Source organism: Ambystoma mexicanum, chromosome 3q, assembly GCF_040938575.1.
Source record: "Ambystoma mexicanum isolate Mex_15411 chromosome 3q, UKY_AmexF1_1, whole genome shotgun sequence".
NCBI lineage: Eukaryota > Metazoa > Chordata > Amphibia > Caudata > Ambystomatidae > Ambystoma > Ambystoma mexicanum.
This window is the reverse complement of record NC_090926.1, coordinates 724,594,953-724,611,016: the sequence shown is the minus strand read 5'-3', so window position 1 is coordinate 724,611,016 and position 16,064 is coordinate 724,594,953.

Genomic DNA, 16,064 nt, shown 5'->3' with positions numbered 1-16,064 from the left:
GGTTAGTATTAAGGGTTAGTGGCAAAGTGTTATGTATAAGAGTTTGGGGTTAATGTTTGGGAGTTAGGCTTCAAGGGCCAGGGCTAGGAAATTTTACCTATGGGATAGTGGATAGAGATTAGTGGCTTGCGGTAAAGGATCTGTGATTTTGGATTAGAGATTAAATGATAGGAGTAGTGAAGATGAGTTAATTGTTAGAGTAAGGTTTGAGATTTGGTAGAGTAAGGGATTAGTGTCTGGGGGTTATGGGTAAGTGGCTTTGAGTTAGGATTAATTAGCTATATGTTATCGACTACGGAGTTGTGGCTATTGATTACGTTTAGATAGTGTAAAGTGCACTAAAGGGTTGTCTGAACGAAATTTTTGGTAATTGCTGGTAAATTGCTCGTAAATGCTCGGTTTTATTATTGTATGATAGATTGTACTTGTTTTAGTCTTTTACTGTGTTATTGTCATAATGGATTTGATCTGACTTGATTTGACTTGGATTTGATTTACAGTGTTTGTTATACTGTGTTTTTGATATGCTGTGTTTTTTATTGTATTGTGATTTTAGTGTAATTTTGTAAAGTTTCTTCGAAACTAAACAAATAAATAAATAATAATAATAATAACTATTGATTACTTGATAGTGGCTTTGGGCCATAGTATATAGTGGGTAGGCGTAAGACGTTTGTGAATGGCGTTTAGGGGTTATTGGCTAGAAAATAGAACTAAGGGTGAGATGTTTGTGGCTACAAGTAATGTTTTGTGTTTGTAGGTAGGGTTGTGGTTAGGGTTAGTGGCCAGGGATTAGAGTGAGGGACTAGTGTCTAGAGACTAGTGATAATGGGGTAGTAATGAGATCGTTGTGAATTAATGGCTGTACACTTTATTTAAGGGATAGCGATTAGGCATTTAAATTAAGAGTCGCAGTAGTGGCTAGTTGTTAGAATTAAATGTTAGCTAGGTGTTACAGTAGCAGATAGTGGCTAGGGTTATGCTTAGGGGTTAGTAGCAAAGGGAGCATAATTAGAAAATTGGGTTTTAAAGTTTTAAAGTTAAGGAAAAACAAAAAAAACTTCTGAAAAATAATAGTGTACACGTGAGGAAAATGACTTGGGAATACACCAGTCCAGAAAAGCATACCTGATAACTATCATCAAGTGCTATTTTCCTTGTGCCTTCGGGTCTTGCTAAAGTGTGCATTTAGGTCTTTTTTGCAATTCCGACTGAGTCAGTTTGTTGTGCCTTTGTTTTGGTATCAGATATATATTATCCACCTCTAAACAGAGAGTTCAGTATGGCTGTCAGCAGCATCACACCATGGGGACAGATTTCCAGAGAACACTGTTTACTTACAAATGCAGGGCACCATAGACGTCTTAACCTATGTATCCTGTTTCCAGAAGCTAGCGGTAGATTCCGGATGGCCGGATTCTGCCCAACAAACATTATTCGGGAGAGGGCTCCACGAAGAGTTAAAGGATGAGCTGGCCCGGGTGCCGTGTCCTACCACTTTTCGTGATCTTGTCACTTTAACACTGCAGATTGAGTACCATCTCACAGAGCGCTGAGAAGAGAAGTCAGAACTATCCTCCCATGACAGACCTCCCACCTCGGTCTAAGGAAGCAGCACCACCAGATTTCCAATCTGAAGAACCTATGCAGATCGGTACCTCCCAAGGGCCATGACTCCAGAAGAACATCAGAGGAGAAGGGAGACAGGACTGTGACTGTGCATGTATTGTCTAAACACCTGCTAAGAAACCGCCCTGGGGATCCACGTAGGAGGAAGGGAAACTACTCCTCCCGATCCTTTGCAGTTGAGATATCGGGGGAAGCCACTTCAATTCCTGTAACCAGACCCAAGCAGTAAATCAAGAAAAAGATTCAAGATTGATGGTGTTTTCCGTACACTTGCAGATAGCACCAGCATGGTCTCTAGAGGTGCTAGCCATGTTAGATAGTGGGGCAGCTGGCAATTTCATGGACGTTACCTGGATAAAGGACCAGTGAATACCCCTGTTGGCTAAGCAAAGACCCATTCCGGTTGAAGGGGTTGATGGCACACCCCTATCTTCGGGACCCATTGTGATGGAGACACAGGAAGGAGATGAAGTGATCCTTGGCATACCTTGGCTTCGAAGGCATAATCCCAATATAGAATGGTCCAAGAATACTCTGAGTTTTGACTCCACTTATTGTCATCACCACTGCCTAGCACTCCAGGACAATGATTCACATCAAGGACAGGCTATTCCCTTAGCCCATCCTGTGGTTTCAAGCATACCTCCTCAGTACCTCGAGTTTGCAGAGGTATTCGAAGACAAGATACCCACACTCCTTCCTCCTCACAGGCCGGAAGACTGCTCCATAGAGGTACAAGAAGGGTCAACTGTTCCATTCAGACACATGTATCCCCTTTCCCTTCGGTAAAGAAAGGCACTCCAAGACTACTTGGATTCTAATCTACAAAATGGACTGATTAGGGAATCCAGATCACCTGGGGGAGCCTTGCTCTTTTTTATATCAAAGAAGGGAACTCCAGAGCTTAGACCCTGCATTGACAACATGGGTCTGAACCATATCACTCTGCGGGATCGATACGCCATGCCCCTGATAAGGGACATATTAGAGGCTGCCCCAGGATCCATCATATTCATCAAACTGTACCTCTGGGGAGCTTATCATCTTCTGAGGATAAAGGAAGGGGATGATTGGAAGACCACCTTTCGCACCCCCCTGGGTCTCTTTGAAAAAAGGGTGATGCCCTTTGGACTCGTGAATGCCCCTGCGATATGCCAAAGGTTTATAGATAAAAACATTTCTGACCTCCTGTTTTTGTCAGTTGTAAAATACCTGGACGATATACTGATTTTCTCTCCTCTGAGAATTAACACTATCAACATGTTACAGAAGTGTTGAGACGACTCCAAGACAACCATTTATTTGCCAGACCAGAGAAGTGCCAGTTTCACGTACATTCGGTTTCTTACCTGGGATATGTATTGTCAAAGGAAGGAAGTCACATGGACCCGAGGAAGGTAGAGGAAATTCTACAATGGCCAGAACCCCAGAGTGTCAAAGAAGTGCAAAGGTTCTTGGGCCTAGCCAATTTCTATAAATGCTTCATAGCTCATTTCTCTAATGTCGTTTTGCCCATAACAGCATTACTCAAGAAGGTGGTTGTGTTTCACATGGACTCAGCAGCCCAGCAAGCATTCCAACAAGTGAAATCCCTGTTCACTACATCACCAGTGTTAGTTCAGCCTGATCAGACGTGCCAGTTCATACTCGAGACCAAGCCCTCCGATGCCGCTGTGGGAGAAGTCCTGCTGCAGAAGGCAACAGACGATCAAGAACACCCCATAGCGTTCTACTCAAGAACACTCTCCTCCAGTGAAAGAAATGATGCCATTCTTGAGAAGGAGCTCCTCGCAATCAAGCAACCATACGAGGGGTGGAGGCATTTGCGACAAGGTACTGTACAACCGTTCTTGATCAGGACGGATCATCGCAATCTGAAGTTACTACCACAAATGGAATGTACCAATGCCTGACATGCCAGATGGGCCTACTATTTCTCACAGTACAATTTCCTGATAACTTACATACCAGGTTCTGAAAATGTGGTAGCAGATGCTCTTTCTAGGAGTTTTGAGCAAGAGCCTGTGATACCACATGATAAGGAACTAGTCCACCTGAACAAGAAGTTTTTAGCACATCTTCCAGCCTTCCTACAAGCAGTCAGAAAAGGAATCCAAGCTACGGATGAGGCTGTACTTTGGCTTACTCAGAAGGACGGATTGTTATTCCATGCATCAGATCTGTACATTCCCACCAAACCATTACAAACCATGGTTCCCTCTTGGCATCATGAGTCACCCGTAGCTGGTCATAAGGGTCAAAAGAATATGTTGGACTTAGTGCGAAGAACCTTCTGGTGGCCTGCTATAAGAAAGGACATCCAGGAATTTGTCTCGTCTTGTCCTGTCTGCCCCTCTAGCAAGACCGCCACAGGACAACCTATCGGTCAATTGCAAAAGCATATTCTGCCTTCCAATCCATGGCAATACGTTTCTACTGATTTGAGCGATTATGGTAACTGTAGACTCCTACAGCAAACTGGTGCATTTTTCGTCTCTCTCTGGGCTACCGTCTGCCCCAGAGACAGCAGCCATCTTTCTTAGAGATATTGTTCGTCTGCATGGTATTCCCAAGACATTGGTCTCTGATCGAGGGTCACAATTTACCTCTAAATTCCTAAATTCTAGATGGCTCTCTGTACCCAGCTAGGAATACAAAGGTCCCTCTCATCAGGTTTTCACCCCCAAAGAAACGGCCAGACTGAAAGTCTCAATGCCACAGTAGAACAATACTTACGTTGTTTCGGCAACAGAGAACAAGATAATTGGTCAACATTGCTCCCTTTGCCTGAGTTTTCTTATAACAATACGCACCACACAGCAATCCGTATGAGCCCTTTCTACTGCACTTTTGGATATCATCATCAACACCTTCCCTGGGGAGCGTTCTCCCCCATGAATTCCACTTCAGTGGATCATGTGCTTCATAATCTTCAAGAAGCTCAAAAGGACGCAAAGCAGTCTCTGGAAGAGAGCAGACTGGGATACAAGAAGCTGGCGGATCGAAAGAAACGGCCAAACCCTGATTGGTTTCCTGGCACTCTGTTATGGTTATAGACCAAGTAACTGCCTAGATGGGTTCATTCAGGAAAGTTCTCTCCCAGATATCCAGGTCCGTTCTCTATCTCTGCCAAGATCAACCTGGTGGCCTACAAGCCGAAACATCCCAAGTGCTTGCAGAGAGTACATCCAGTCTTCCATACATCCCTCTTGAAGGAATATACCCCAGATCATTTTCAGAGGAAGAAGAGGTTCTACAAGATCAGAACCCCAACATAACCCAGAGAATACGAGGTGTCTTGTATAGTGCACTTGAGATATCGGAGGGGTACCCTGCAGTCGCTGATCCATTGGAAGGGGTATTCGGAATTGGAGCGGACTTGGGAACCTAAGGGTCACATTCATGCACCCTGCCTCTTACAGAGATACCACAGACTACACCCGGGGGAGTGCCCAGAAGAGGAGGGCATACTGTCATGTGGCAACCCTGGCACCTCTGACACAGATGGAAATACCAGTACAGAGCTGGGAGTATCGTATATCATACTTCCGGGAACAGAACCGCAGCAACGGTCTAGTCGTCATCAAAGATGGCCGACCGACACCACTATAAAAATGCATTGCGCCCTATGCCCAGTGCGTTGTAACCGTCTCTCTCGTCTGGTACCTGCTGCTGCTTCAGCAGTTTTCTCCGCCTTGCTTGTATAACTGCTTCTTTGTCTCTTCCTTAGCAGTTTAGCTCCTCGTTTATACCTTTCTTCCTCAACCCTTCACAGACATATTTTTCACTGCCTTTGTTTTTCCGCATTCAGACGCTGTCTCGTACAGTCGGTCTTACAACCTGTACCCTTCCATAACTTTCACCGGCTTTGCCGTTTATTCTTCTTTCAGCTCCATTTCGGCCTTATGCATTTCTTGTTTCTTGACTTCCCTACCTGTGTGTCTGCACAACCTTTACACCATTCCGGTGCTCTGTCTACATTTCTTTCCGTTCACCAGCTGTGTCTGTTCTTCTTTACTTACCTTGATCTTCATTACTTTTGCATCCAATCCCCACTGGGTCGGAGCTACGTCCCAGGCCTTCATCTGACTCTGACTAAGCCCTGTGCTGAATTAAACTTTCTGCTGCATTCTAGTCTTCCTGAGACCACCAAACTTTGTATCCATGCCTGGGTTTCCCCAGGCCTTATTCATCGGCTTCAGGAGAGGAGTTCCCCCACTTGTTATTCAATAAGTTCCCATTCTTAGTACCTCTTGCCACGGATTACATCACATCCAAGGAAGGATCTTCGAGCAGGGTTTTTTGGTGCCAGAAAGATTTTTCGCTGCATTGGGGTTGGCTCCCTGGGTTTCCCTTTGGCCAGGACTTTGAATCCTGCCAAGGTGGCCTCCGGGGAACCAGACCCTACCTACACAACAGGAAGGGTAAGAAGACCCAAGAGAACAAGAAGACCCGATGAAAGAAATCTTCAGAGGCCCTGGACAACTCATCTGCAGAAGGAGGTGAGGTGGGGTCTCGGGAGGGTACACCTGACAACGCCAGGCACTACACCCCCAGCATCCTGGAAATCCTGGTGTTTCTCATGTGTCTGTACAATTTGGTCTCTTTTGTTCAACAATCTTCACTCCTCCTCTATTTGGACCATACGAAGTGTACTGGACCATCCTGCTTTATCATCACCTTTGTGTTTTTATGTCGGCATCTTCATATTGTAATGGTCTTTTTGAAATTCATCTTGGGGTTGCCCACATCCCTTCAAATTGTCCTCTTGTCATGCATGCTGCTAAATGGCTAAGGCACGTTGCATCATGTGTAGATATTTCTCTTGCTATAAATGTTATGGTTGTGCTCATGCATAAGGGATGAGAGAACAAACATAGCATCTCTCATCTGATGTTATTCTCCCCACCTTACTCATGTTCTGGTACCATAGATTATTTTGTAAATGGTCTGACTTATCAAGGTATGCATTTTTATCCTAATAATGTTCCCCAGCATCCCTCTTAAGCCAGGTTACTTTGTTTGGAAATATCAGGGAAGTTGTCACTCATGCTTTAGTTAGGAATAGAAACAGGTGTCTCATTATTTGACACTCCATCTATATTATAAAACATCATAAAGACAACACATTGTAAAAAAACGCAGTTAGAAGAATTATTGCAAAAGAATGCATATTCTGTACTTCATTTTGTGCATTCAACGGTCTTCATGCTAACAAGGTGTATATTACAAAATGGAAGATTTGCATTCACCTTTATCAATGTTTAGTTCCTTCTACTTTTTATAATAACCACACATTTTCTATAACAGAAAATGGAATATTATTGCACTGATGATCCCGTGCATAATGGGGGTGTCTTAGGATTTCCAAAAAAAGGTGATAATGTCAATGTTTCATCTCACTTTAGCTGGATAGGATGGAAGTATATATATTAAAACAGTATACAAGAGTATGTGCAATTTTATAGGCAACATAAAGTGTTGTGTACTTTTTCTTTTCTTCAAAACATTGTCTCTTTTGCCTAACTCAGATAATTCAATGAACAATGAAACGTTCTTTGTTTACCTTTAAACTTGGAAATGATTGAAAGTTTAAATTGAAATTATTTTGATGACTGCTGTTGGTTCTTGGTAGCCGATCTGGTCTGCATACGCAGAACTTCTTCTATTGCTTCACTGTCAATGGCTGCCGGAGGGGTAAGGGTCTCTCCTTTGTAGAGCTTTACTTCAATCAGATGCAGCCAATGACACCTTCCTTTAATATTCACAGCAGTGGGGGTGACCTCCTCTACTAGGTACAGTCCTTCAAAATGGGGCTTATGCCAAGTGTGGACAAAGCTTTTGATGAGCACTTGGTCTCTAGGATACATACTAAGTGGTTTCAAAGGTTCAGTAGGGTTGATCTTTTGGCTGTCTTCTTTGACCCCTCCCTCCAATTTTGATCTGTTGGGATATTAAGAAAACACTAGAGGTCATATTTATGATATAATCATGCATCTCATCCCCTAATGTTTTTGCTACACTATGGGCATACGTTTTTATTCGAGTGGGAGGAGAAAGGGTTACTCTAATGCGGCGTCCAATCACCAACTTCTAAGGAGTCAGGTGATGATCTGAGCCAGTCTGGTTTCATAATGCAAATAGGGCAAGGGGTAGGCAATATAGCCATCCGTTCTTAAAAGTTATCTTTATCTTTGCTATCCTCACCTAGAGAAGTCTGTTTAAATGCTCGCAAATACCATTCCCCAGTGGGTGATAAGCAGATGTAAGCGTATGCTTAATACCCAATAGAAGAGTTATTTTCTCAAACATCTCATTTACAAATGTGGTCCATTATCAGACCGTATCAGAGGTATGAGAAACTCGGCAGCACATGAGGCATCGGGTGCGTGCATGAGCCTGCCTCAATCCATCAGGAAAAGGGACATACTGCCACTAACATATATATGTAGCCATTGTATGCTTGCAACTTATCCACCTAACAAATTTGGTGAAAACCAGTGATCTGTGATGATGGCATTAAGATCTTCTCTGGTTATATGTGCAGGAGAGTGAAGTTGATCCCACGCAACTTTCAACTGACTTTCCAGTACTTTCTTGTATCCATGTAGCCTCTGTGGGGGATACCCCCCTCTTTTCCATAAATCTTGTTCTTCTTGTGGAGCTCAACCTTGCAGCTCAATTAACTGTACAAAGGATAGCACATTAAAGATGTCTTTCATCATCTTGCATCGGATTCGACATTTTCTCAACACTTTTTGTTTCAAAATTAGAAATATTGGGAAAATATGCTATACTTTTTGCTTCAATGTCTGCATCTTCATTACCAAGAGAAATCATGTCTGGCCCTTAGTTTGGGCTGCACACTTCACCGCTGTGATAGCCAATGGGAGCTTTAGTACCTTAATAAGTTTATCCAATAGTGATGCATGTTTCACTGGTGTGCCGTCTGCGCTGAGGAAACCCCTCCTTTTCCAATGTGACAATCCTGCGTGTACGGTTGACTTCAAATAGACAGAGACAGAGTACACTGTCACTTCCTCATCCTCATATCTCTCGAGTGCAGCGATAAGCGCCACCAATTCTGCAGCCTGTGCTGAACAATGCGAAGGCACTACTTCAAATTCACCATTCTGTTTTAACTTAACTACTGCCGATCCTGTATGTCTCTCTCCTGACATTTGATCAATTTTCAAAGAACCATCAAAGACCAATACATATAATTTTGCACCTTCCTAGAGCGTTTTCTTTAACATGGGGAATATCGCCATAAAACTCATTATATACATAATCCTCCTTTTCTACTGGTTCTGCTATAAATGTTGCTGGATTCACCACTTTACATCTAAGGATTTTAATCACTGGATTTGAAATAATCACCTCATAAACTGACGCTCTTTTTGTAGACAAAGTGTTTTTTGTTTCTCCAAAATGGCAAATAAGGAAAGCGTTGACGAATGACATCACTAAGCAACCCATTATAATACTTGCATCTTTTTCAATTGCGAAAGCAACAGCAGCTAATGCTTGTTTGCAGGGGTAATGCCCTCTCATAACTGGGTCTAAATTCCCACTGTAATAAGCTAATGGCTTATGTACATGTCCTAATATTGTCTTCACCACTCCATTTGAATGTGAAAATAAAACTCCTCATTATAGTCTGGAATCCCTAACACAGGGGCTGTACAAATCACCCTTGTTAACTCTTCTAATCCTTCTGTCATCTCATCCATCCACATTATCTCACTTTTACTTGTCTGCGCTTCTTTGAGTCCTTTTCAAAGTGGTCTAATAAATGTACTGTAATGTACTGTAATCAAAAATGCAGGCCCTGCAATAATTTGATAGGCCTAACAATTTCTATATTTCCCTCACTGTCTCAGGTCTTAAGGTTTTCATGATTGCTTCTGCTCTCTCAGGTGTCACTTTTCTCCCTTCTTGAGGGATCAGCTGCCCTATATACAGGACTTCTTCTTGACAATACTGTAGTTTCTACTTGTCTATTTTGTATCCTTTTTCTGTGAATACTGCCATTAACCAAATTGAATTCTCTCTGCATTTTTCTTCTGTCTCGCTAGACACTTATATATAATCTACATACTGAATTATTGTGCTCTCAAGTTGCATGTTACCTAGGGCCATTGAAGGATCCTATTAAAGATTGATGGGGACTCACAGTAGCACTTGGTAATCTTGTATGTTTCCATCTCTGGTTTCTAAACGAAAATAAGGTCAAACCTTGGGCGTCCTCATGAAGGGGAATTGAAAAGGAAGCATTCTATAAATTTACTACTGTGAATTATTTGGTTGTAGAGGGATATTGCCCATGTCGGCACCTGAGGAAACTCCACTTCGACAATATTGTTTAGGGGGCATAGCTCCTGAATAAATCTCCACAAACCCCCATTGTTTTCTTTACTGGGTACACAGGGAATCTGATGGTACCAATATTCCCTGCTCTTTCAAAGCAGAAATGGTTTCAAATATACCTACATCCGCTTCTTTAAACATGTGGTACTGTTTTGCTTGTGGTAAAACTGCTCCTGGCTTAAGCATTATTTTAACAGCTCCACTCAATAGGCCTACGTCATATAGACTGTTGGTCCATAAAATGCTTGGAACCGTTTCCAGATCTGTCTGAAAATGTAATGGTTTCTTTCTTACCAGTGCCATTCTCTGTGGTATTTCCCTGCTCTCCACTTTCATCCATATTGTGAGACTTGTGAACAATATTAATTCATCATCTGATGTATCATCTCTGGACAACTCCTCATCTGACTCCTCATCGGACCCTAAATCGGAACAGGGCTTTTTTTGCAGATCAGGTACTCTGCCCTGGCTCCCAGGAGAATGTCCTTCAGGGACAGGTGCAGCCCTGCTGGCGCTTGGCTATTCACATTAATTTCTAGTTGCTAGACAGAATATCACTGACAGGTCTGCAGTTCATTGTGTGTAACTCTACACATGTGGATAGGATGTAGGTCTGCCATGGAGGAATGATAATGGATAGTTAAACTGCTACAAAGGCAAGACTCTTGTCAAGCCTAGGTAGGCCTCACCATAATATGCAATGAGCTTTACAACAACTTTCATGCATGCCTATCTTTATCAATAGCTGTTCACATTTCTTGGCCATTTATATTATGATCACTGACATTTTGGGGCAACAGGTGAACAGAGATGGACAATTCTAAAGCAATGTACATTTCTTAGCCAGGTTTCCCTACTGGACTGCAAAACATTTGATGAAACTTAGTGTACGTGAAATACTGGGGTGATATTGGAGTGAATAATCACTCAGTGGATTTGTACATTTGAAAGAAGCTGCTGATCGGAGACGGTGCTCAAGGGAGTTTTACAATAAAACATAATGGCAACATAAGAAGTTGAAAATATGCCTTTGAGGGTTGAGGGTGGCTATGAGGGCTGAAGAATGGAGCAGACCCAGTCCTCTTAGAAGTTGCTAAGATCGATGGTACTATAGGAGAGAAGGACATTTTCTGCCATTGCAAGGGAGCAGGGAAGTCTTCTTCACTGTTACTACCACGGGACAACACAATTGGATTTAGAACAGCTGATGAGGATGAATGTTGGAGGATGAATTGGTTCATTGATGTTCATGTGGAGCACTTGGGGAATCAGTAGAACTGCAGATCAGGCCTCCACACGCCACAGGACAGATACATCTACCATGGTTGCAAGTGAGTGACATGTCTTTGAGGCGACATGTATTGTCAGCACAGTGCTGAACTGGAGAACAGGTTTTTGGGCATGGGGATTGAGTGGAGCATAAACACCAGATGCCAGTTGTTCATGAGCAGTAAGAGCACCTGCTCAATCATGGAGAGTGTATGCCGATCAAAGCCTTTTTTATCTAAAGAAATTGCAGTAGTTCCAAGGATGCAACAGGTTCAAATTCATATCAGAAAGATTTGATCTGATGGCAAGAATTAATCTCACCCAATGAAGGCATAGCAACACCATTAATGGTCCTACTTTCTGTCAATAGAATGTCTCACCCTCATGGAGTTGCACTGGTGGGATCAGGCCTGTAAGATGATCTAAACCAAAGAAAAGAATACAAAGACAGAAAAGTGCAACTTTAAAAACAAACAAATGAAATTCACCCTGCACACAGTATCTGAAAAATGACTTGGGTGAGGGAATGTGCCATGATCGCAGCCCATCCACAATACAAGCATATGTCCAACATTATTTTACAAGGCACAACAAAGGAATTGTTGTGTTACTGAAGTATCCTGGGTTCTGGTGACCAGAGATGACGCTGGAGGCAAGTTATTATAAAAGAAAAAGTAGCTTTATTATAGTTACAGGTTTTAAATGACTCCAATCAAGCAGTCCCACTAAGTCAGTGCCTTGTCTGGGATTGCTCAAGGGAAGCCCTTATTTATATACTTTTATGTCCAGTTCGTGTACTCTGGATGACAACCCTTATATAACACCCCTCTCTTAGAATCCCCCTGACCCCACTGAGCCAAGAAGTAAGTTTGTTTTGCAAATTTAAAAGGTTTATTTGAGAATTAAACAATATATATATATATATATATATATATATATATATATATATATATATATATATATATCACACTTTTATAATAAATTAATCATTGATATCACACTTAGACATATGACACTGAGTGATCAACAGTGGATGATGTGATACTAGCACACTGGGTAATTACTTAGGAGTAGTATAGAGGATAAGGTAGCTGAGACTGCTTTATGTGGTACAAGGAAATGCAAGGTGGAAAAGAAGCAACACCGGAATAAACTTGATATGATTTCAGCAAAACATAATATAATCACTTTTCCCCTTTTGGCAATTCACCCCCCTCTATGCAATGTAAGGAGGTGGAAGGGACACACACAGTCTTCAGGAATACAATCACAGTACAATCCCAATTCAGTTCCCCCCTAGCAAGCTTAGATCAACAGGGATGATTTTAAACACAGGCAAAGTACTTTAAAGGTGGTATGCAAAGAAGGGAAAATATGCTAAAAATTATTTTAATATTTTAATTCCCTCTAGAGGTTCAGGGTGAGTGATAGCTACTTTAAATTAGTTCAGGATCACTTTAGCAATGCTCTATGAATGATTGTCAGGTTGCAAACGAATTTCAGCAAAAGGAAAGCAAGGACAAATATTTTTACACGTGGCTGAAATGAAGCAAAATGTCAAATCGCAGCAATTTTGTAGTGGAGGAAGAATAAGGAGTAGCAAGTCGCTTGGAAAGCTTAGAATCTCAGCTTCAAAATAAAAGTTAAATCTCGCTTTTATCACAAGAGATACGGACGATTTTGGGGAAGTAGATTTTCAGAAATGAAATTTTAAAGTTTCAGAATGACAGATGACAGTTTGGCAGCTTGGAATCAAAAGACGGGACACGATTTCTATGAAGCAGTTCTCAATAGGTTAAAATAGTTTGAATTAGATTATTTTAAACTAAGAGATTGTTTTTTTTACAGTTCTGGCTGGGTACTCATACTATATTTTGGAAGGAATGGGCCTTGTCACAGATCTGGTCAGGTTGACTGCGGTTCGCTCGCCACGGACGGTCTTTAGTCCCGGTTCTCTGGTTACAGCGGTCTGGGTCAGCTCTGCTCTGCTGGTCTGGTCTGGAACTCGGCGCTTCACAAAGGTCTGGTCTCTGGTTCTGGGTACAGCTCTGCTATCTGGGTGTTTCTGGCACAGGGTTCTAGGCCAGAATCAGTCAGCTCAGCCCGGTTGTTTTACTCTGATGTGCCCCTTGGAAGTCTGGGGTAAATCAGTTTGCAAAAGATTTTGAGGCCTGCTGACAAATTCTGAAGTCTGAATTCAAAGTTCAAAGTTCTGGTCTCTGTCTGGATTTGAAGTCTAAGTGCTGGATCTAGTGTCTTCTGGCAAAACGCTCCGAAAGAAATCAGCTTGAAGTGGGAAGTGAAAGTCCCTACCTGTCCTGCACAGTTTCCTTTTATGTCTTTAGAAAGTGGGAGGGTCGGCTCATCTTCTATGCCCAACCCTCTCAACTTATCATTGGCCAGTTCCTCCTCTCTCCCTTGATTGGAGGAACTGGGTTGTGAGTCAGAGTGATGAGGTAGGTTTATGGTCAGAGGATCCTCCCCTTGTCAAATTGCACACAAATCTATTTCTGATCCAGATACATATTTATCTATGTACCATTTATCTAATATTATATGTCCAGTTAACATATTTTCTGTAGCACCAAACCATCCGATCCCTGTCTTTGTAAGATGTTGAGTCCACTTATGACAGAATTCTCCCCTTTTCATCCAGATAACAACCTCTAAACCTTTCCAGATTTTACACAAATGTGCACCAGGAATATGGGTTACAGATGATAAAGTGTCAGATTTTTTACATGCATACATTTGGAGTAACAACCTTTTTTCCGCTACTATCCCCAAGAACATACCCCAGAGTCCTAATACCTCCTAAAATGTGCACAGAAAAATCACAAGAATGATGATTTATTTATATAATTTTTACAAGTCCGCACTATGAATTATCCATCTTTTTAAAATTATGCTCTGGCCCCAAAGGGGTGTGGTTTTCCAAAGCACATGGTGGAATTTCTGGTTTATCCACTTCCCCCAAGCTCAGCTTGCTCACATGCAGTGCCCTCCCCGTTTCCTTCCAAGAGGAAGCCATTTACGACCCCCCTAATTTAACATTTGCCTGGGCCAAGGACAGTGCTTTGTTTAGTTTCCTGCAGTCCCCAGGTGCTCCTCCCCTGATTCAATCAGGGAGGTGTCATCTCCTTTTGGTGGGGGCAGCAGAATGCAGCCAGGCCTGGGAAGAGTGGCTGAGCAAGTTTCACTCCTGTCGGGGGTAGTTGCCGGGCAGAATTCACTCTCTTCAAGCCAGGCTTCAGTTAAATGTCACTTTAGTTCCTAGTTTTCTACATTCAAACCAAACTTGCAATTTTTACACACGCAGCTAGAACGCTGATTCTAAGTTCACAACTATGGCATTTAACAGTTGCAAACTATGTGCCACTCAACAGTAGTTCACTCATTTATTTTAAACATTTAGATTTTAGTGTCTTTCAGTCCAATTTCACTTCAGCTGCTGACATCCACAGCTCAGCCAGTTTTGTTATAAACATTGTTTTGGGCTCTTTCTCTTTCCAGATTTTGTATGCACACAAGTCTACCTTCTGCCAAATGTCTGCTGGTGTTCATTGAGATTTTTGAATATCTTGCAATGTTTAAAATAGGCATTTTTAGCTTGCATTTCAGAGAAACAAAGGTGATTTCAAAGTGCTTTTTTTTTTTTAGCCACTGGTACTGCTGTTTTTCCTTTGGCACACATTTCACTCATGGCACTCCTGGCCTATCACGCTCGCACTGGTGGGTGGCAGGTCAGGTGACCATTTTGGTGTGCGCAAAACTGCGCGGTTCTCCTGGTTCTGGGATAGAATGATGGGCGGCGATAGCTCATCCCCACATCTACCCAGTCTATTGATTTAGTTTTGTTCTGGGATAGAATGATGGGCGGCGACAGCTCATCCCCACATCTACCCAGTCTAATAATTCAACATGGGTCAAAACCCTTGACAAACCCCCCCCTGCCCGACTGAGCTTTGATTTTGAGTCGAGGGGGAGTCGGGTGCAAAGGATGTTTTGATCCATGCGCTGGTATGTCCGCATCATCTTCTTCCAATTCCGTAGATGGCACAGTTCAGCATCTTTTCCTCCCTCCAGTTGGATCGATTGGTTCTCCTCGCCGGTCCTGATGGGAATATTGGGTGGTACCCTGGGCCCCTCGGATCTTTGCTCCCGGTCCTTGGGTCGTTCTCCTTGGTCAGTCTCCATGGTTTCATCTCTCCTAGGATGATAAAGCAAAAGCGGCAACACCTATTCGTTGACATTTCTCCCCCACTATTGATATAGTAGGGCGGCATATACATTTTATAGTCAAAAACATGAACATATACATTTTTTAAATCAGGAGGCAAGACATGTTCAAGAATCATAGAATTTTATAGGCTATATGTGGAATATTTTAGGGTGGAACTGAATTAATCTGGAGCAGTCCCCTCTGGTATTGCAGAGGACTCCTCCAGTTGCTGCAAATGTGTACCTGGGATGGCAACACTTTAGCTGATTTATATGTACCCACTTGTCTTCCCCTTCCGCCAGACTACCTTTGGGGATGCGGATCTTATACGCTACTGGGGAGACATTGTTTATAATTTCAAACGCTCCCTTCCATGTAGGCAAACATTTTCGCTGTTTGGCCTGGTTTCTTTGGAAATTGTATAGATAAACACAGTCTCCCACATTATATTCCTTCCTGGTGGTCTTCAGGTCGTAGTGGGTCTTCATGCTATCAGCTGATATTTCTAGATTCCGCTGAGCATAGGCAAAAGCATGTTGGAGGTGTTTCCTTAAATTCTCCACATACTCATGAG